The sequence below is a fragment of the Panthera onca genome, chromosome A3 (assembly GCF_046562875.1).
Source record: "Panthera onca isolate mPanOnc1 chromosome A3, mPanOnc1 haplotype 2, whole genome shotgun sequence".
Taxonomy (NCBI): Eukaryota; Metazoa; Chordata; class Mammalia; order Carnivora; family Felidae; genus Panthera; species Panthera onca.
This window is the reverse complement of record NC_138341.1, coordinates 122907872-122931427: the sequence shown is the minus strand read 5'-3', so window position 1 is coordinate 122931427 and position 23556 is coordinate 122907872. Positions and strand designations below refer to the sequence as shown.

Here is a 23556-nt window from a genome sequence, read left to right as displayed (position 1 = left end):
ATCTCAATGTGCATCTTTGGGCTGCCAGCCACTGGCTGCAGGTTTTAGTAGGAGAGTGTCAGTCTTTAGTTTGAATGTTGGGAAATTTTTCCTGCCATCTGGTGTAGGCGAGGGATTGGCTGGTACAGGATAAGGATGAAGGCAGGGGGCTGGGTGGAGGCTGCTGCACTGGTCAGAATAATAGTCTAGGGGAGAAGGGATTCGGGGGCAGGTGAATGGGATCAACCACTGCATAGATTCCTAGGGCTTCTATAGCAAATGACCACCAATGTTTTGGTGACTCAAAACAACAGAAATGTATTCTCTGAAAGTTCTAGAGGCCAGAGTCTGAAATCAAGGTATCAGCAGGGCCATGCTTCCTCTGAAAACTCCAGAGCACACTTTGTCCCCTATCTGGTTGCTTCTGGTGGCTATTGGCACTCTTTGTGACTATATCACTCTAGGTTGTGCCTCTCTTTTCACATGGCCATCTGTGTCTTTTTCTCTTTTGTTTCTTAGAAGGACACTTGTCACTGGAGTTAGAACCCATCTTAGTAATTCAGGATAATCTCATCTCAAGATCCTTAACATGATCATATCTGTAGACTCAGTTTCCCAAAATGGTCATATTCAGTTTTGAGGGATCAGAATGTGGACATATCTTTTGGGGAGCACCGTTAAACCCATTACACCTACTGAATGGATGGAGCTGCTCCTGTTCTCGGGGTCCCTGTAAGTAGCTATAGAAGGAAGGGCTGAGGTCTTGCACAAATGTCCTACCAAAGTTGTATAAACTCATCGTGTGCTGAAACGCCGTAGCATCTCCCCACAGTACCTTTGCAGTGTCTGATGAGTAGATAATGGTAGACCAACCGCCTCTGTGAAAAGAGGTGTAAAGACACAACATTCAAGAGACTGTTATTTGTGGAGAATCAAATTTTCTCTGACAGTTCTGCAAGTACATTGCAACAGTCTCTTAAGCAAAACGTATTTTCTAAAGACAATTCTCCTTGAATTTTACAAACTTTTCTCAGCCTGATGATTGTGTACAATGGAATGAACTCCAGCCTTGCTCTGTTTCTGTTTTTCTCCTTGTTTGCACCCAGTCGCTGTAAATAATGTTGGCAGAACTGTGTCTCGGGGAAAAGGCTGCTCATTTTCATGTGGTTTTGTTGCATCACTGCTGACACCCAGGTGAAGCAGCACCAAGTGCTCCCTGACCCACTGTCTCCTTCATTTGGCAGATGCTGTCAGAGGCCTACTGGAAGCTGGGCAGTGCTTTCTGCTGCAGATACAGGGAGAGACTTGATGCAATCCCTATTCCTGACTTGTAGTCTTGTGGGGATAATGGACGTCCACACGGCCATGGCACTGTGCATTGAGGACTATGATAACACAACGGGGGGTGGAGGGTGGCAGGAGGAGGCAAGGGGGCATAGAGGAGAGATGGCTTCCCCAAAAGTAGAAGTGGAAACACCCAATAAATACATGAAATCCTACCAACCTCAGTAGACACCAGGTGTGCTACTTAAGACAAGGTACTGTTTTCACTTGTTAAACTAGGCAAGTTAAAATAAAAGTGGAATAATGCTCTGTGTTGGCAAGCATGTTAGAAAATAGTCTCAAACACTGGTGGTGGGAATGTGAATTGGTACAAGCTTCCTGGAAAGCAATTTGATGAGAGGTTCAAAAGACTGGAAAAGCCAAGTCTGTTCAAGATGTCACTTTGTCTCTGTGACATTTGCAGGCTCCTTGTTTTCCCTACATCCTATTGGGTGTCTCCTCCATCATGCTGCTTGCCACGTGGGGTTGGAATTATCTGTTGGGGTATCTTTCTACCCCACTAGACTGAGACCAGGATTTCTGTTTCTCTAGTGCTTAGTACTGTGCTTTTCTGAATATTCTAGCCTCGTAATAGCTTTGGGATTGAGTGTTTCCTGAATGTTGCAGTTTCTGTAGAATTTTCCTAGATACTCTTGCATGTTTATTTTTTATGGATCAAATTTAGGATTGCTTTGTCAAAATACCCCTTCCACTATCTCCCATGAAAATGAAATTGGATATTGGTTGGGATTTCTTAAATGTGTAGATGAATCTAAAGAGAATTAGCCTCTTTACCATATTAAGGCTTCTCATCTATGAGCACGATGACCTTCTGTTGGTTGAAGCTTTATTTTATGACTCTCCGGGAAGCTTAGTAATGTATTTTTTTTTTTACAAGTGCAAATCTTGTTGAAATCATTGGGTTCTTCAGACAGCAATGTGCTGGAGTCCGTCAGTACCTGCTCATAAGAGCTGATTATTTTCAGAACTTCAGTGTGGTGGTTGTAAAACACAGCCATTCTTAAAACTTAAATTATATAAATTTCCAGTGATACATATTATAAAAGTAATAAATACCCAAAACTCATGACTTTTTGTTTCATTAAATTTTGCTATCAATGCCCTCGGATTTATTTGGGGGTGTGGTATATCTGTAAGCAGGAAATACTGTGTAACAGGGTACCATGGCACATCTCCTCCTAGCTGTGCACGCAGTAAAACCATTTTGGGCATGGTGGGAATATTTAAACTGAAAAAATGAGAAATACTAGAAATGTTATAAATCGGGGCATTCCCCCCCCCCCCCCCCCAGCTCACTATTGATGAGTTTATATCAGTGTGTGTGTGTATGTATGTGTATTTAAGCATGTATATATAGATAATGGGACATTTTCTGCCCCAGCTTTATATTTTCTTATTGGCTGATAATGTTACATGAAAGAAACAATGAGTTTATTCATTTACTTTTATGCTAGATGTCTTACTGAATTTGAATAGAAGTTAATCATTTTCCTGTTGATTACCTTGGCTTTCCTAGGTAGATACAAATCACTTTAAAATAATGATAATTAAACTATTTTACTAAGAACTTAAATCAGGAATGGGTATTTATTCTAATCAAATATCATTTGGCATCTATTGATACACTTGTATGATGTTAAATTTAAAATACATTTCTCCTTGAATTAAATACACTAATTTATTGATGCTGAAATTTCCTTGTATTTCTGGAATGAAATTTATTTGATCATGTTATAATAATTTTTTTCATATGTGATAGGACTTGGTTTCTTCATTTTTATTTATACACATGATACTGGTTTAAAGATTTATAATTTTGTGATTTTGGTTGGATCATGGTATCATGCTTATGACAGAAATCTTTATAAAATGATTAGTGATATGTATACCCTTTTATTTTTTTTATTTTTTAAACTTCTTTCGTGTTTATTTTTGAGAGAGAGAGAGAGAGAGAGAGCGGGAGACAGAATCCGAAGCAGGCTCCAGGCTCTGAGCTGTCAGCACAGAGCCTGACGCAGGGCTTGAAACCATGAACTGTGAGATCATGACCTGAGCCTAAGTTGGAGGCTTAACCCACTGAACCACCCAGGTGTCCCATGTTTGCTCTTTTAAAATTGGCTAAATGTCGCTTAACCTTTGGCCTTGCCATCTAGGTAACAAAGCATATAGGACTTTTAAAAATGAGTTGTTGAGGTTCTTTTGTGGCATAGTATTAAGAATTCTATGTACGAAAAGAAAGTTGTACGTAAGTCTTTTAAGTCTACACTATTGATTATACTAGTCGTGGCTTCTTTATTTTTATTTTTAAATTTTATTTCGTTTCCAGTGTAGTTAACCTAAAGCATTAGATTGGCTTCAGGTGTACAATGTAGTGATTCCACAGTTAAGTATATTACTCCATGCTCATCAGGATAAGAATACACAGAGTCCCCTTCACCTGTTTCACCCATCCCCACTCACTTCCCCTCAGGTACCCATCTGTTTTCTATAGTTAAGTCTTTCTTTGTATGCCTTTTTCTCTCTTTGCTAAATTCCATATATGGGTGACATCGTGTGATATTTGTCTTTCTCTGACTTACTTTGTTTAGCATTATACTCTCTAGATCCACCAGTGTTGTTGCAGATAACAAGATTTCATTCTTTTTTATGACTCAGTAATCCATTTTGTGTGTGTGTATGTACGTACACACACATACCACATATACCACGTTTTCTTTATGCATTCATCTATCAGTGGGCATCTGGTCTGCTTCCATAAGTTGGCTATTGTAAATAATGCTGCAGTAAACCTAAGGATTGCATAATCCTTTAGAATTACTGTTTTCATATTTCTTTCAGTAAATATCCCATAGTGCCTTTACTGGATCATATGGTAGTTTATTTTGGATTTTTTGAGGAACTTTCTTACTGTTTTCCACAATGGCTGCACCAATTTGCATTCCCACTAACTGTGGAAGAGGGTTCCTTTTTCTTCATATCCTTGCCAACACCTGTTGTTTCTTCTGTTTTTGACATTTGCCACTGTGACAGATGTGAGCTGATAACTCATTGTGGTTTTGATGACTTCCCTGATGAGTGATGTATAGTACTTCTTCATGTGTCATCCACCTGTATGTTTTCTTTGGAGAAATCTGTTCATTCTTCTACCCATTTGTAATTGGATTATTTTTTGTGTGTTGAGTAGTATCAGTTCTTGATATATTTTGGGTACTCTTTAGTGGGTATATAATTTGTAAATACTTTCTCCTATTCTGTAGGTTGCTTTTTAGTTCTGTTGATGATTTCCTTTGCTGTGCAGAAGCTTTTTATTTTGGTGTAGTCCCAAAAGTTTAGTTTTGTTTCCTTTGCCTCTGGAGACCTATCTAGAAAAAAAGTTAATGTAACTGATGTCAGGAAAATTACTGTCTGTGTTCTTTTTTAGGGTTTTTAATAGTTTCAGGTCTCACATTTAGGTCTTTAATCCATTTTGAATTCATTTTTGTGTATGGTAAAATAAAGTTGTCCGGTTTCATTCTTGTGCATGTAGCTGTCCAGTTTTCCCAACACCATTTGTTAAAGAGACTGTCCTTTTCCCATTGGATATTCTTTCTTGCTTTGTTGAAGATTAAGTGACCATATGATTGTGGGTTTATTTCTGGATTATCTATTCTTTTTCATTAATCTTTGTGTTCTTTTTTGTGCCAATACCATATTGTTTGGATTTGTAAACTAAACAGCTTTGTAATAGAACTTGAAGTCAGGAATTGTGATACCTCCAACTTTGCTTTTCTTTCTCAGGATTGCTTTGGCTATTTGGAATCTTTTGTGGTTCCACCCAAATTTCAGGACTGTTTGTTCTAGTTCTGTGAAAAATGGTATTTTGATAGGGATTGCATTAAATGTGTCAATTGTTTGGGATTGTATAGACATTTTAACAAAATTTGTTCTTCCAATCCAATCGCCTTGATCATGGTGAATGATTTTTTAAAAGTATTGTTGAATTTGGTTTGCTCATATTTCGCTGGAGATTTTTGTGTCTATGTTCATGAGAGATATTGGCCTGTAGGTTTTTTTTGTTGTTGTTATCAGGGTAATGCTGATCAAATAGCATGAACTTGGAATATTTCTTTCCTCTTCTGTTTTTTTGGAATAGTTTGAGAAGACGAGGTATTAACTCTCCTTTAAATGTTTGGTAGAATTCCCCTGCGAGGCTATCTAGTCCTGGATTTTTGTTTGTTGGGAGATTTTTGGTTACCGATTCAATTTCCTTGCTAGTCATCAGTCTATTCAGATTTCCTATTTCTTCCAGCTTCAGTTTTGGAAGGTTATGTCTCTACAAATTTATCCATTTCTTGTAAGTTCTCTAATTTGTTGGCATGCAATTTTTCATAGTAAGTGTCTTATAATCCTTTGAATTTCTGTGGTGGTGGTTGTTATTCCTCCTCTTGAATTTGTGATTTTGAATTCTCTCTCTCTCTCTCTCTCTCTGTTCTCTGTCTCTCTGTAAGTTCATTAATTTTGTTGATGTTTTCAAAGAATTAGCTCCTGGTTTCATTGATAAGTTCTATTTCATTTATTTCTGCTCTAATCTTTATTATTTCTTTTGTTTTGGGTTTTGTTCTTTTTCTAGCTCCTTTAGGTGTAAGGTTAGGTTGAGATTTTTCTTCTTGAGGGAGGTATGTATTGCTATAAACTTCCCTCTTAGAACAGCTTTTGATGCATCCCAAAGGTTTTGGAGTATTCCTTATTCTTATTTAAATTTTCCTCTTTTGATCGGTCAGGACTCTGAAGTAGGTTAAACTTACTTACTGTTACTATATTTCTGTTGATTAGTTTTCTAGCAGTGTTACTTGTTGCAGAATATGTCTTTTTTAAAAAAATGTTTATTTTTGAGACAGAGTGAGCAGAGGAGGGGAAGAAGGAGAGGGAGACAGAGAATCCCGAGCAGGCTCTGTGCTGTTAGTACAAAGCCCTGTGTGGGGTTCGAAGTCACAAGTTGTGAGATTATGACCTGTGCTGAAAGTAAGAGTTGGATGGTCAACTGACTGAGCCGTGCAGGTGCCCTGAAGGTGTCTTAATAGTTAGGACTCCTTTGGGGCGCCTGGGTGGCGCAGTCGGTTAAGCGTCTGACTTCAGCCAGGTCACGATCTCGCGGTCTGTGAGTTCGAGCCCCGCGTCAGGCTCTGGGCTGATGGCTCGGAGCCTGGAGCCTGTTTCCGATTCTGTGTCTCCCTCTCTCTCTGCCCCTCCCCTGTTCATGCTCTGTCTCTCTCTGTCCCAAAAATAAATAAAAAAACGTTGAAAAAAAAAAAATTAAAAAAAAAAAAATAGGACTCCTTTTTGAGTTACAGTTTTGTTTTGTTTTGTTTTGTTTTGTTTTTAATTTACATCCAAATTAGTATATGGTGAAGCAATGATTTTAGTAGATTCCTTAGTGCCCCTTACCCATTTAGCCCATCCCCCCTCCCAAACCCCTCCAGTAACCCTGTTTGTTCTCCATATTTATGAGTCTCTTCTGTTTTGTCTCCCTTCTTGTTTTTATATTATTTTTGTTTCCCTTCCCTTATGTTCATGTTTTGTCTCTTAAAGTCCTCATATGAGTGAAGTCATAGGATTTTTGTCTTTCTTTAATTTCACTTAGCATAATACCCTCCAGTTCCATCCACGTAGTTGCCAATGGCAAGATTTCATTCTTTTTGATTGCTGAGTAATACTCCATTATATATATAGAGTTACAGTTTTTATCGATGTAAAATGGTTTTATTTGTACTATTTAATATCTTTTAATTCTGCTTTGATGGATAATGGTATATCTGCATTTTTTCCATTGAAAGTTTCCTGTTAAACTTGTCCGTCCATTCTTTCACATTAAACCTTTTTTTGAATTTAATTACGATCGTGTCTTAGGGAAAATATTTAGTTGTCCTCTAGTTTTTTACTCAGTATGTGAATAATTGTTTTTTATTAGAAAAGTTGAGGCCATTTAATCATCTCTATTTAATGCTTTGTGTTTCTTAATATTTTTGATGTTTCTTTCTCCCTATCTCCCTTTCTTTTTAACCCAAGGGCAGTGGTTGGCAACCTGTGGCCCATTTTTGTATAGCACACAGGCTAAGAATAGCTTTTACATTTTTAAATGGTTGCAAAACAGTATAAAGGAGAATATGTGGCAATAACTGTATGTGACTCAGAAACCTGAAATATTTACTGTCTGATCTTTACAGAGTTTGCCAATTCTTCACTTAATAATTAGGTATTTGTACTACATCCTGCATTTGGTTTCACTGTTGGGTACATTTAGTTGTCTTAAAAACATAACTAATTTTAACTTTTTCTAAGACTTATTTCTAATTGCCTTCAGAATACAAAATGTTACCAGTTTTCCCCTGCATAGGATAAAGTAGGTTGGTGTAGTTTTACATACTGTCCCATAATCTTTATTCATTTCCTCACTTGAGGGTATAGAATGAGATTTTTATGCATGCTTCTAATTTAGTCATCGTTCTTTAAAATTGTCTTTTTTTTTTTTTTTAAAGAACCACTAATGATTCTTATATTGTTGATAATTGTATTTATGTCGTTTTTAAGATCATTGCATGTTCAGCTACTTCTGGTGTTCACTAACAGGCTTTTGAAAACATAAAAAAATACCCATTTTTCATTTTAAAAACGAATCCCTATTTGGTTAGGGTATTTCTTTTAGTACTTGCCTGAGGAGGGTGGGGGTAGGTGGTGATAGAAATGTTTTTCAGGTATTCTCTGCACTTTTTCACATTTGTTAAATATCTTTCTGCTTCTTCCATACATGAACAAAGAGTGCTTTACACCCTGTATCTATTTGATTGGTAGCTTTTGCAGTCTAGTAATTGTAAAGGAGAAGTCTGAGATGAGTCATTTTAATTAGAGGAATGTTTTCTATGTATATAGCTTGTTTGTTTCTTCTTTCATACTGGAAATGCTATTCAGGATGTTTTGGACGTTGAATACAACTTATTTTTTATATGATCTATTTTTTTTGGGGGGGATTCTCTTTATATATCGGTCTTTAATATTTCCAATTTTCTTGTCAATTCATTACTGGGAGTGTTATGTCTGCATTGGCACCTGTAGTAAGAAGCTTACCTAGTATGCCAGATTTCAGGACTCTGAACTCTGCTTATGGAGAATCCTTTATTATCACATTGAATATTAGAACTTCAACTAATGCTAGGAAAGCATCAACACTGTGTGGTAGGTACAACATATAGAAGCTGAGAGTTAATTTCTGTATCTCTATTCCTCTTTTAAGTAAAGCATCTGTATTAGTTTCCTGTTACTGCTGTAACAAATTGCCACAAACTTAAGGACTTGAAACGGCAGAGATTTATTCTCTTACAGCTCTGAAGGTCGGAAATCTAAAATCAGAGGGTCAGCAGGTCTGTGTACTTTTTTTTTTTTTTTTTTTTTTTTGAGGGGAGAATCTGTTTCCTTGCCTTTTTGGACAAGATTAGCATCTAGAGGCCACCTGCATTGGTTGGCTTGTGGTCTCAAGTTATTCAAGCCTCTGCTTGTATCCTTCACATCACCTTCTCTGACAATTCTCCTTCCCTCTTTTACTTACAAGAACCCTCATGATTTCATGGGGCCTGCTGTATAATCCAGAGAATCTTCCAATATCAAAATCCTTAACTTATATCTATAAAGTCCCATTTGCCACATAAAGTAACATTTTCACAGAATCTGGGCATTGGGATGTGGATGTTTTGGGGGACAGTCGTTATTCAGTCACCTCCGTACCCTCTCTTGATGTGTGCAGAAAGAACTCTTTTCATCCATGCTGCCATTTGGAAGGCAGTGGAGTTGGTCTCTTTTCCCCTGACTGTCCCCTGTCCGCACCTGCGCATCCTTGCTGACTTCTCTGAAGTTATCTGCTGTATGGATGCCTGCTGTCCTAACCCTTAATTCTATTCCAGGGCACCCATTCTACTTCCAGCCAAGTGCAACTATAACTTTTCTTCTTAGAAACCACTTATTTGTTTTCCCTTCTAACCAGTACTGTATTGTACCCAGTAACTAAAATATCCAGCATTTCTGAGCAAGAATACCACTGAGCAAGGATACCACAATATATGGAGATTTGCTTTTAATGGGGGAGAAAATAAGGTTTTAGGTTTCTAGAGAACCAACAACACCATAACGATCTTCACTGCCCTCATTTCTTCATTTCTGGAAAGTTCTACATATCACTGCTTCAGTACTTGGTGGCATCACTCATGCTCCTGATGGCTTTTTAAATGCATTAACATTATTTTACCAACTATCGAATTTCAAAACATGTTTTAATGACCTTTTTTTCTAGCCTTTAAACTAGATCCCTTTAAAAAATCTCTTTTGATCTCATTAAAATTTTTTTTCATAGAAACCAGGTTTTCTTGAATTTATGGAGAGCACAAAAGGAGAGTGTATGAAGTTTAATGGAATTTTATGCAATGAATCATTTTAGAAAAGTATATTTTCCCTGCATACTTTATTCTCTCTTGTTTAATTTACAAAATATCCTTCCTAGGCTCTAAATTGGTTGTATTTTTTTTTTTTTTTTTGTAATCTTTTTATAAATGGGGACGGTTTTACCTCCTGTCCTGGTATGTTCTCCAAAAATAGGGAAGTGAATTATTTGCGGATACTGTTTGCTCACTGCTCAGATAGTGTTTGTAACATTGTATTACCCTGGCAGCTCCTGTCACTCTATCACCTGCTACTTATTCAAGCCAGTTTTTTAAAGTGTGTGTGTGTGTGTGTGTGTGTGTGTGTGTGTGTACGCGCGTATGTGCATATTAGCGGGGGAGGTGAGGGAGTAATGACAAGTGTTGTCTGGTGACTACATTTACATAGAGAGGAAATATTCTATTGATTTGATTGAGTGCAGTATTTCACTAAACTTTATCAGGACATGCAAATATACATTAAATATACATGTGACCTGGTTGGTGACTGTCTCTGAGCCAGCTCCTTGTAGGTAGTAGTGGGTTGAGTGGTTAAGGTAGACAGGTGCTCTCAGTCACCTGGGACAGGCATTCTGTATTAGTGGAGGGTGGGAGGGACTAGGTGCTGGGCAGTGGGCCAGCCCTTCTAGGTGAGAATGGCAGTACCCTCACAATCAGGACATGGAATGGGACAGACTTGTGAGGTCCAGGAGTGAGCTCCCTGGGGAGGATACAGCACTGTCCACTGTACCGGTTTTCTGCCTTCTGTGCTTGTTATCTTTGGGTTCTCCCTCAGGTCAGGGCTCAGGAAATCTTCCTGAAAGTTCTAGCCAGTGTCAGCTCTTCATGGAACCTAGGGTCCTGGTATTAAAGCGGGGGCGGGGGACGGTGCTATTCACAGAACCTAGGGTCCTGGCGTTAAAACCTGGGCATAGGTTTTAGTGGTTCCTACAAAGGAAGAGAGTCCAAGCAAAAGTAGAAGGGTCTACTTGATGGTCAAGTAGAGGTGGGTTTTTTTCCCTTCAGTTTTCCTATCTGGGCTCAGTTTTTGAGAGATTTGGTTTTGCAGTATGGTGATCAGTCATTGCATTTGAGCCTCTGTTTCCTCATCTGTAAAATGGGTATAATAATAACTCCTGCATTCCAGGGTTCTTGTGTGGATTAAATGAGGTGATGCTCTTAAAGTACTTGTCTCCATCCCTGGCACAGAAAGCTGTGCTCAACAAAGCTGGTTTTCAGTAACATTTTATAAAATCATAGTTGGGAAATGGTAAAATATACAAGATGAAAAAAAGATACAGGGTGAACTAAAAAAATCTAATTAAAGACAGAAAATGGAATTGCTTTGAATTTTCTTGATGATTGGTGATATTAAGCATCTTTTCATGTACTCGTTGGCCACGTGTGTATGCCTTTGGAGAAATGTCTGTTCTTTACCTATTTTTAAATCAGACTATTTGGTGGTGTTTGTTTGTTACTGAATTGTAGGAATTCCTTATATATTTTGGATATAATCCCTTAACATCTATGGATTCCAAATATTTTTTTCATTCTATGGGTTGCCTTTTCACTCTGCTAATCGATTCTTTTGCTGTGCAGAAGCTTTTTAGCTTGATGCAGTCCCACTTAACCAATTTTTGCAACAAAGCTTATGCTTTGATGTCGGTCATTTCCAAGATATCATTGCTAAGTCCAACATCAGGAAGCTTTTCCCTTTGTTTTCTTCCAGGAGTTTTACATTCTAGGTCTTATGTTCAAATCTTCAATCCATTTTGAGTTGATTTTTGTATATAATGTAAGATGGAGTGCAGTTTCATTTTCTTGCATATGGATATCCAATTTTCCCAACATCAGTTGTTGAAAAGACTGTCTTTTCCCCATTGAGGTATCACTTTATACCCATTAGGATGGCTGTTATCAAAAAATCAAAAGGTAGGGGTGCCTGGGTGGCTCGGTTGGTTGAGTGTCCTGTGACTCTAGATTTCAGCACAGGCCATGACCTCATGGTTTGAGTTTGAGTCCTATGTTAGGCTCTTTGCTGATAGCACGGAGCCTGCTTGGGATTTTCTCTCTATCCTTGTCTCCCTCTCTTTCTGCCCTTCCCCCGTTGTGGAGAAAGTAGAGCCTTGTCCATTGTTGGTGGGAATATAAAATGGTCCAGCTGCTAGGAAAAACAGTATGATGGTTCCTCAAAAACTTAAAAACAGAATTACGATATGATCCAGCAATTCTAACCCTGGGTATACATCCTGATGATTTGGGGACCTTGAAGACCTGTGCACTGCCATGTTCATTGCAACATTATTCGCAATAGCCAAGATATGGAAGCAACCTAAGTATCTACTGACAGATGAAAGGATGAGCAAAAGGTGGTATATACATACAATAAAGTATCATTCATCCTTTAAAAAGAATGAAATCCCTGCTGTATGTCACAACACGGTTGAATGTAGGGACATTATGCTAAGTGATAGAAGCCTATCACAGAAAGACAAATGCCACATGATTCCACTTCCATGAAGTATCTAAAAATACTGTAGTCAGACTCCTAGACACAGAGATTAGAATGATGTTTGCCAGGGAATGGGGGGGGGGTAGGGGAGGGGGGAGGAATGGGGAGCTGCTCTTCAATAGGCATGGCGTTTCAGTTCTGCAAGATGCATACATTCTAGAGATCTGCTACACTGTACAACACTGTGCTTGTAGTTAACAATGCTGCATGGTCCGCTGAAATTTTAAGTGTGTAGATCTCCTGTTAAGTGTTCTTACCACATACTCACAAACATCAACAGAAAGTAGGAACAGTAAGAATTGAGGAGGTTGAGATTATATCATTATCATTTTTCAATGTGTATTGATTCTCAGGCAAATACTACACTGTATTAAGGGAACAAAAGCAGAGTTGTATCCTTGAAGCAATGGTTCTCAGGAGGAGGTTTTCAAGCTAGTAGCCAAGGGAAGACTAAGCTTGCATGGCAGTCATGGGTTGGATGACCCTATATTGTTCCCCAGCATAATAATTTTTTTAACATTTATTCATTTTTTGAGAGTGAGAGAGACAGAGCATGAGTAGGGGAGGGGCATAGAGAGGGAGACATAGAATCTGAAGCAGGTTTCAGGCTCTGAGCTGTGAGCACAGAGCCTGATGCGGGACTCAGACTCACGGACTGTGAGATCCATGACCTGAGCTGAAGTCGGACGCTTAACCAACTGAACCACCCAGGAGCCGCATCCAACGTAATTATTAATGGTAGTTCTTTTCTCTGTCGGAAGTGTCTTGGTGTAGAGGATAAATTACATACTCATCTTAGTAATGAGGTAGGGGGAGTGTCACAGATGGACCATTTGAGAGGTTGGTGAGGCCACTTCCCTATCTGGACATTGGCTCCTGATGTGCAGGTGGGTGGTTGGGCCAGTCACGGTCTGTTGTTCTTCCTTTTTATTCCTAGTCTGCCTACATGCCCACAACACACATTTTGAGGTGAAAGATCCCCAAAGGATGATGTATAATTTGTATGACAGACCTGGAGCCTGTCGACAGTACAGCTCATTCTACTGAACTCTTCCTGGGCCCCCTAGCTTGACTGATTATAGTAAATGAGGTGTCATTTAAGGGCTGGCGATGTGGAGATTACGAGTATTGGGTCTAAAGTACAAAATATTAATTGATAAAAAAAAAGTAATTAATGAAAACCTAATTAAAGCAGACATCCTGAGAAGGGCACTTCTGGAATCCTGGGACAGTCTCAATTACCAACTTTCCTCCGAGCTTATAATGTGTAATTGGGAGGTATTAGGCTCTAATGGATGAGATTAATACAAAAATTAATTAATGAAAAAGGAAATTAAATGTGAGTTTGTTAAAAATTTCCAGAGGTGGGTCCTTTACGCCGGAACAGTAGGTGCTCAAAGATTTATTAATGAAAGTCTTCATGAGTGACAGTCTTGCATGCATAACTGACACTGGAGGCCCCCTTTCCATGCCCAACCTCACCCCGTGTCATCTGTCTCCATTAAGTAGCATCTGATGTCAGCTAGGGTTGCAGTAACCAAGGGGAAGTCTTAATGTGGAAGAATCAAAAAGTGTTCATTATTCTCCAGGAGGGGAGGTGTATTCTGGCCTCCCCTTCCCGCAGCTTCTCTCTTACAGAAAAGGGTAAACAGACGGAGTCTTTTGGTCGCTCAAAAAGAAACTTAAGAATAACAAATCGATGTAGAGTATGATATTAAAAACAAATTTACTTTTCCTACAGCTATATGAAAAAGTAACGTTCTTTCATATCCAGGAGAGCTGTTTTTGTAAATGTTTATGAGCAAGTGACGCTTCCTAGGGCCCCTAATTATGTTGGCTTGCCACGTGCACGGTCTCCCCTGTGATTCTGTGCACTGCAACTTGACCTTCTGCGTGATTCATTGTTCTCTTCTATTGATCTGCAGTTAATCACTTCTGGGTTTCGATTTTTTCCCCCTTGAAAATGAGTCAGGGAATTTGGGCATGCTCAGGGCAGTTCATGACGCTGCTCAAGCTGTTTCTGAAATTAAGTGGGCGCAAAAGTCACTCGGGGACCTTGTTAAAAATACGTGGATTCTGTGATTGTATCACCAAATAAGCCTGCTGCTTTAGCTCTGGGGTGTGGCCAGGGAATCCGTGCTTTCTTCATCTTTTTTTTTTTTTTTTTCCCTTTTGAGAGATAGAGACTTAGTGGGGAGGGGGCAGAGAGAGGATATGCATAATCGGAAGCAGGATCTAGGCTGTTAGCACAGAGCCCAACGTGGGGCTCGAACTCATGAACCTTGAGATCATGACCTGAGCTGAAGTTGGACGCTTAACCAAGTGAGCCACCCAGGCGCCCCAGGGAATCTGCATTTTCAATGGGTGGTTTAGATACAGGTGCCTTGGGCCCTGGGATCTCTGATGAGTCAAATGCTTTTTGCCACTGAACAAAGGAGCACGGACTTTAATTCAAAGATGTGGTGGTGTGGACTGAATGTGTGATCCAAAGTACATGAGTTAAATCCTAATGTCCAGTGTGATTTGGAAGGTGATTAGGTCACACTCATGAAGGAGGTTAGTGCCCTTATAAAAGAGGCTCCGGGGAAGCCACTTGCCCTTGCCTGGTGAAGTTACAATGAAAAGACCCAACATCTAGGAAGCGGCTTTCACCAGACACAGAATCTGTCATTGGTTTGTGGGCTTTGTGGCATCTGGAACCAAGCAAGAGATTTCTAGGACAGCCCAGATGGCCTAAGACCATGGGTGTCCTGGACTCCATTTATGTGCTCCCCACATTCTCTTGGCCCTGTTACTCCCATCCCCCATGGTCCTGACTTCTGGCTCAGTGTGTGGGCCCACTCACTGATATTGTCACCTTAACTCCTGAGAGCATGGAGTCTTAGCCTCCACTCGTGGAGAAAGCCATGCTTGGCACAGCCTTTGTTACCCCCAATTTGGTGGGAGCTGCAGTGTGTTTGCTGCCCAAATTCAAGCAGAAGGGGCTCGCACAAGCCCTGTACCATGAGGTATAATCTGCCTTTTCTAAGGGCTGTGTGGAGCAGCATGGGTAGCACAGCCTGTATATGCAGGAGTTGAGACTCTGTGCAGGATGAACCTTAACCAGAAAGTCAGGAAATAAGGCAGCAGATACATGGCCCTCCCTTACTTTCCAGGAAAGAAAGTTGGCACAACTGTGCCCAAGCAACTGGCTTCCTTGTGAGGCTGTGGCCAACCTAAGAATGTGCTGATCTGTATTGATTTTTATCCTTTCTCTGGTTTCTGTCCTGGCATTGCCTCTCAATACCCTCACACCCAATCTTGGCAAGAATGTTTTTATTTTGAGAGAAAAAGTGCAAGTAGGGGAGGGGCAGAGAGGGAGAGAGCAAGAGAGAATCCCAAGCAGGCCCTGCACTGTCAGTGGGGCTCAAACCCACAAACTAGGAGATCATGACCTGGGCTGAAGTCTGATACTTAACTGACTGAGCCACCGAGACACCCCAAGAATGCTTTGTTTTGCCTCTGCCTTTATTTCTGGCCTGTGACTGCAGTTTGGTGGCCAGAATTCCTTAGCAGGTCAGGTAATCTTTATGAATCTCTTCATCTGGTAAATGACTACAACACTCTTAGTACTTTTCTCACAGGGACGTTAAAAAAAAAAAAGTTTATTTTGAGAGAGCATACTTAAGGTAGGGAGGGGGAAGAGAGAGAATCCCAAGCAGGCTCTGCCTTGTTGGTGTGGAGCCTGACTTGGGGCTCAAATCCACCAACCATGAGATGCTGATCTCACCTGAAATCAAGAATTGGTTGCTTAACCGACTGAGCCACCTAGATGGCTCTCATAGAGACCTTTTAAAACTCAATAATACTTACATTTAATTTATATTTTAAACTTTTAAAAATATTTTTATTCTTGAGAGGGACAGACAGACCGTGAGTGAGGGAGGGGCACAGAGAGAGGGAGACACAGAATCTGAAGCAGGTTCCAGGCTCTGAGCTGTCAGCACTGAGCCTGATATGAGGCTTGAACTTGTGAACCATGAGATCATAACCTGAATTGAAGTCGTATGCTTGGCTGACTGAGCCACCCAGGTTCCCCTTCATTTATATTTTAACTTGTTAGAGTATAAAAACTATTTGTTACATAATATGTGAATTATATTTTAACGTTAATATACATACAAGTTAAATACAATTTATAATCTATATATACTTCATAATTTATATTTATAAATACTAACTCATAAATTTATAACTTAAATAGGATGATATTAATGAAATGTTAGTCATCATACTAATTACAGTTATGCTTTTAAGAAAATTTGGGCTCATTTTGTGCAGGCATGGGAGATGGAGATAGAATGAACCAAAACCTACGTTCTAGAAGTGTGCTTTCTAGAATGTGTTCTACAGCCTGTTAAAAGCTACTACTGGAAACACATTGCACGTGGTGGGGTTTCTGAAGGTGAATAACATGTGGCTTTCACTTTCCTGGAGCTCCCAGGCTGGCAGAACTGTTTGGGCACATACCACCAGGTTATCCTTTAACAATAAAAGGTGTAGAAGTGAATATGACTCCCATCCCCAACCAGGGGAGGGAGGGAGGTTCAGCCCAGGAACACTGCCCCATATTCTCCCAACAACTCCCTCTTCATGTTCTCACCGAGCATGGTTCTGCATCCCCATAGTTACCTCCAGGAAAGCATCTGCTGACCTGATAGTACAAAAACTTGGTCTCCTCGAAAGCTCTGTTCCTCTTGGGAAAACAGTACCCTGGAATCTGTGTTACACATCGGCCTCCTGGGAGCTGGGTCTACTAAATTAGTCCCACTGAGACCAGGAGGCTCTGCCAGGCTTGGGGCCGGAATGTGCAGTGCAGTCTTAGGCTGGGCGACTATACTGTGGGGTAGCCATCCTATTCGGTGAGAGAGGTCTTGGAGGCCCCACTGCCCCAGTCCTCTCTCTGTGGCCCATCTGTTAATGTCTTGAGTGTGATACATCTTCCCAGGGCAATAATACTCAACTGGGGGTACTTTTGTCCCCCAGGAGACACTTGACAACATCTGGAGATAGATTTGGTTATTACAACTGAGAGAGACGTACTAATACCATCAAGTGGGTAGAGGCGGGCATGCCATTGGACAACCTACAAAGCACTTGCCTCCACAAAAATGAGTTGTCTACTCCAAAATGCTGATAATGCCAGGATTGAGAAACCGTGGCCTAGACGGGCTCAGTCATCTGGGGTCTGCCTTGGAGAGACAGCCGAGAGTCATTGAGGGGGATTTCTGCTGCCTTGGTATAAACCAGAAGATTTGGCTTGTCCATTGCCTGGCAGTCTCAGATTGATGATCCCTCTGAATCCGTGGCTGGAATCTCTCTCAGGATTGTGGTAGACCGCCTTCTTTAGTCTCTTGGGAAAAGCAGTGAGTATTGCAGGTGGGGGTGAGGAACTGCCCCTCCTGAGGGGCAAAGTTCACCCAAATTCTGCAAACAAGCACATTCTGGGTCATGTGCTGACTCAGGGATGCTTCTATCCAGCAGTCATCCATTGGGGGATGGTAGTGGGTGTCATGGGCAAGGGCATGTGGAGGGAGACCTGCTTTCAAATTCAGGCCTCACCTCTACTGAGCTGTGTGACCTTGCTTAAGTTTCCTAACACCTCTGGACCTCCATCTTTGCTGGTGGTGGTCCTGCCTGCCTCACTGTGTGCTGTGCTTGCCTTGGCCCTGGGGGAGGGGACAGCTCTGTCCACCCACCATCTTCGTGCAGTCGTATCCCTCTGCTGACTCCCAGGTGAGGGAACTGCCATATGGTTTGGATGTGCTTGGTCTCCTTTCGCTTCCATAATTTGTTTTGGTTTGACTTGGTCCAGTTTTCTTTGCAGGTTCTGTAGAGGAGGGAGTGGTATTAACTAGGCGGAGGTTGGAGGAGGGACACATTTCAGTTATGAACAGGCATGAAAGGGCACATTTAATTTATCCAGCCCAAGATTTTTTTAAAAGTGTACGTAAAAAAACCTCATTTTCTCATTAGGTGCTATAGTTAGTACTTTTGTATCTATTCATTTAAGAAAGGAGAATCTCAGGTTCAGTGTCTACCCAAGGTCAGACAGCAAGGTGCTGGCAGACTATTTCCAAACCCCTGGTTCTGTAACCCACACTCGGAATTGTCATGTGGACCAAGTGGAAAAGCGTATTTAAGAAGTTCTTGAGGCAGCTGAGGTGTACTTTGTGGTTTTTGTTTTCTGTGTGCTTTGTGGGTACATGAAACAAGAAGGTTCTGATGGAGGAGGACATACACGATCTTACTTGTGCAGCCTCCCGATTCAGGAGCTGTGGGTGTTCGAGTTTGGTGATTGCGTCAGATGGGGTGAGGGGGACCCAGGCTCCTGGAACGGTTTCACTGGTCAAAGGAGGATGGTCTGCTCTGCGGACTCAGCAGTGTGTGAAGCGGGCTTGTGGCAGGCAGCTGGCTGATGCCTTTGGAGAGGAGGGCGAGGTAGGCTGGGCTCTGAGTGACTGATGGCCCTTCTCTGCCATGCCTTTGAGTCCTTCCTCTGGACCTTCTGCCTACTTTTTCATCTCAACGGTTTCTGGCTTCTAGCATTCCTTGTCTGGGGGCAAGTACCATGGGTCTGGGTGTTTTTCTTTAAAATGGAAGATTTTGGTCTTGAAAACATTTTCTTGGCCGGGTCTTATATCTGACTCTTTGGTGTACTTCATTTCATTTACTCCTCATAGCAACTCTGGGAGCCAGGTGCAAGGATTCATCATACATAGCTGAGGAGATTGAGACTCTCACAGCCAATTAAGGGGGTGAAGCTGTGACTGAGGCTCAGGGCTTGGTCATCAAGGCCTGCTGATAGCTCTTGATCTACTTCTGCCTCCCAGTGTCCACTGCCGTTGTCCTAGGCCGAGCACCCATCAGCTGTTACCTAGGACTAGGGTGTTGGCTCTGCACTGCTTTCTCTGCTTGCTCTCCATCCATTTCCTGCTCCAGAGATACTGAAATCTTAGCTCCTAGAGAGTGCCAACCCTACCTCACATATCCACTGCTGAATCCCCAGTGCTTAACATCATGCTTGGCACATGGCAGGTGCTCAGGAAATATGCATGAGTACATGGATGGATGCTTAGATTTGTATTTTAGAAAGATTATTCTGGTGGATGTGATTCGCTTATCCGTCCATCTATCACCCATCCACCTGTCCATCCACCCATGCATCCATCCCTCATCCCCTCATTCATCCATGTCTTTATTCCTGTTTATCCAATCAATCATGTATTAGAGCAGGAAAAAGGCAAAACACACTTAGTGCTGTTAGGTCAGACTCAAATAGGTATTATTAAGGGCTTCTTTGATGAGGAAAACATCGTATTATTTCTATTTTAAGAGTGATACAACATAAAAGCAGGCACTTTTCGTGAGTTAACATGTGTCTCAAAATCTGGACCTTCATCTAAAACATTAAAATACAACTTGTGATTTATCTAATTTTCTCTGCAGATGATCAAGAGACAGCATGAGTAATTCAAATACAAGCTAAGTTCTAATTCCTTGCCTGTTAGAAAGCCACTTTCACTTTGGGGTGCAAAACCGAGATTGCAGAAATATTAATATTTAAGAGCTTGGAGACCGTCTAAGCTAAGGTATAGGCATGTAAAACAAGTACCTGATTACAGAGCAGATTTTTATAATGTCCAGCTGAGGGGCCATGGAGCCTCACCATCAGGGGACCTGGCCATCATCCCAGGTGCTACCTAGAGCAGGGATCCCAGCTCTCCCTCTGAGATTGGGGTTTGGAGCTGTTGGCACCCCAAGGAGTTGTTGGGATTCCACGCTCTTCTACAGACTTCTGCCTGTGGTCATAGTTAACAAAGGCAGCTAGCTAGGTGAGGAGGGACGAGATTCCCAGTGCAGGAGCCTCATAAATATGAGATGAGATGGCTGGGATGGAAATGAAAGCTGAGATGCTCAAAAATAAAGCGTGAAAGAGTCCTGGCCCTGTATAAGAACAGGATTGATCTCTGTACGCTGACAGAATGTACGATTTCCCTTCGCTTTACTACAGTGCTTCTGTTTCTATAGAAACCACCAATTTTATAGACAGATCGGCTCCGTGAGAAGGCGCGGGGAGTTCAGTTTGAAGCCAAGTGCCGTCAGGGCACCGGGCACTCCCAACCCCGGGGAGGGGGCTTTCTTCTTTGCTAGCTAACTAGCTCTCCTGGGGATGGTTAATGATTACCAGGCTTGGAACCTGTCACGATTATTATAATCACACTTGCAGTGCCGCTTTCCTTGCACAGAGTCCCCGAAGACACGGCTGGTTGTAGGGCTCTTGGAGCATCCTCACAGAGGCCAGTGGCGTGCGGCTTTTCTTTCTTCCATTCATTTGTTCATCAGATACATACTGATATCTTAGCACCAGACACTGTGCTGAGCCCCGGAGGAGTCCCCGTGCTACAGTAAGGGAGACAGACAGGCAAATCGATAACTTCATTTCAGTTCTGTGAGAGAGGTTTTTCTGGCCAGGACACCCTGAGAAAGAGACGCCTGGTGTTGGCCATATCTCAGGGATGGTCTGGCAAAGGTAAGAGATCCCTGAGTGCTTCCGTTATGTTTGCTGCATAACCAGCTACCCCCAAACCTAGTAGCGACAACCAACACCTGTTTTATATCTCCACAATGACTGTGTGGGTCCGAAATTGGGGCAGGGCACAGTGGATAGGTGTGCCTCTGCCCCTTAATGTTTGGGGCCTCAATGGTGGTGGGCTCAAAGACTAAAGATGGTGGGCATGACCCACATGCATCCCTGTATTTTTAAGATTGGTTCTCCTCTATATGGTGTCTCCTGGGGCTGGGCTCCTCAACTCACATGTGTAGCACCTGGCTTGGATGGCTAGAACACCTGGGGTCTAGCTGCTGTCACACTCTTTGTCCACTAGCTTGGGTTTCCTTACACAATGGCCTTCTCAGGAGAGCCTTCCGTGGCAGTGGATGCTGCGAGGCTTTTTGTGACTTACCCTCAGGAGTTCTAGAGCATTGCTATCATGGCATTCTACTGGGGAAAACAAACCACTAAAGCTAGAGCAGATTAAAGGGGAGGAATCCTCTTTTATTTTTTCCTTTTGGATTAACTCCAGCCATCTCCAAGGGGCAAGTAGATAACCCAAAGTGGCATAAGCAAAAATGAAATTTATTGAGTCATTTAATCGGAAACTCCTAGAAGAAGGGGGTAAGCATAGTTGGACCCTAGGTTTCATCTGAAGTCGTTAGTTCCTGGTTTCTGTCTCATCTTCTTACTTTGCTTTTTTTGTGAACTGACAGAACTCCTAGGCACAGTCTCCCCATAGGGAGTCAAGATGGTCACAACTCCTAGCTGCTCAGTGGACAAGAGAGAACGGCCCATCACCACCCATTCAAAGCTTGGCCCAGACTTGCGTTGGTTTGTGTGGGTCACATGAGCACCTCTGAGCCATTCACTCTGTCCAGAGGCATGTGGAACTCCCATTATTGGCCAGTCCTGAGTTATGGGCCCACACCTGGGGCAGGTAAGGGTAATAGGGGCAGCTTCTTAGAAGATGACCCAGAAGTTCTTAGAGACCATGATGAATAGGTATAGGGTAGTTCAGGTGGTAACTGAGGCCAAGGGAATGAATGGGGTTCTGATGAGCATCTAATGGATGGGTTAAGAAGGTACACACCATAAAGGCAGCAGAGATGGAGTCCCTGGGGAGGTGGGAAGAAAACCAGCAGTTTGTGGCTTTTTGGTAACCAAAGGAAGCATGTGTTTCATGAGGGAGGGAATGGTCAGCATTAACAATGCCTTGCAGAAATGAAGTGGGATTCACTCATTCATTTATTGGAAAGATCTATACTGAGCACCCACTATATGTCAGGCACTGTTCTAGTACTGGGGGTATAAAAAAAAACCAAACAAAATAGACAAAAGCCCCTGCCCTCTGGGATCTTGCATCCAAGATGAAGGTGAAGGGGGTCACTAGATTCAGCAACACGGGAACCCTTGGTGACAACAGTTTCAGTGCAGCGCTGGGGTTGGAGAGAGCGTGGAAGGTGAGATGGTGGGCAAGGTAAATGACAATAACTCTTAGACGGAATTTGATTGTCAGAGGGAGGAGAGGTAAAGATCAAGGGCTGGACTGGAAGATTTCTCTTCACTTTAGTTTTATAGTACGAGAGTTGGGCTCTCCGTTTCTGTGCATACATTGGTTGATCTTCTGTTCTGATAACCTGTGTGGTCTGGTTCCCCAGAGAAGACCCTTCTACTTGTCCACTTGCCTGAAGATAGGCCCTGAAGGGAGAGGTAATACTAGGATTTTCCCTACCAGGAGGAGATACTCTGGGAGCTCCTGACATCCAGAGAGGACAGGAAGGGACTGCTACCCTTCGAGTGCCTTTGCTACCAGGGGCTGGGAAGAGGCTGGCCAGCAGTAAAGCACTGACAAGTGGCAAGGAGGATGCATTATAACATGGCCCCATCTCTCCATCCTAAACAAAACCAAATAATCCAAACTCTCCATGTGTCTGCATTCTTGATTTAAAAATCCCTTCTTCCCGACAGTACCTGCTGCTTGTGAATGGTGAATTGGGGAGACCTCAGATAGTGTAGGGTGGGGGAGGGCAGGGTAATGTGGATAATTGACCCCTGGATAATTTAGAGTTGGTTGTAATTAACCTAATTTTGGAAGCACAGTGCAAGATCGCATACCTGCACTTCTCAGGCGACCTAGTGAGAAAGCTCTTTGTAGTTTCTCTTGTTCACCTGACTGTATTTACATCAGTGGTTCTCAGCCAAGGTCCATTTTGCCCCTTGGGTGACATTTGGCCAAGTCTGGGGACATTTTTGGCTGTTACTATCAAGGAGGGGTGCCAGCGGCATCTAGTGGGTGGAGGTCGGGATGCTGCTATAAATATCCTACAATGCACAGGGAAGCCCCCCTCCCACCCCCAGGACAAAGAATTACCTGCTCAAATATCAGCCGTGCTAAGCTGAGAAACCCCACTGTTTTTGCAGCAGATGGGAGTGGCCATGATGTCCAGAAGAAAGGAAGAGTTGGTACAAGAACTGAACAAGTATATACTGGAAACAATTCTGAGATTCCTGCTGGAACATAGTGGATATTCAGTACTGGGACTGCCTTTTTTTTTTCCCCTTTTTTGCAAGAGAGTTTAGCAGTTGAATTTATATTCACAACTCAGGGCCCTTGTCTAAAGACCTGATAACATTCTGACCCATTCTCTGCTGATGCCACAGTGGGGTCAGACCATGGTCTGTTG

At 42.0% G+C, this 23556-nt stretch overlaps 1 protein-coding gene across 12 annotated transcripts in view; it reads left to right on the top strand.

Moving 5' to 3' along the window:
* Window positions 1-23556, top strand: part of PTPRT (protein tyrosine phosphatase receptor type T) — a 1077107-nt gene that overhangs the window by 200982 nt on the left and 852569 nt on the right. The window lies entirely within an intron of this gene.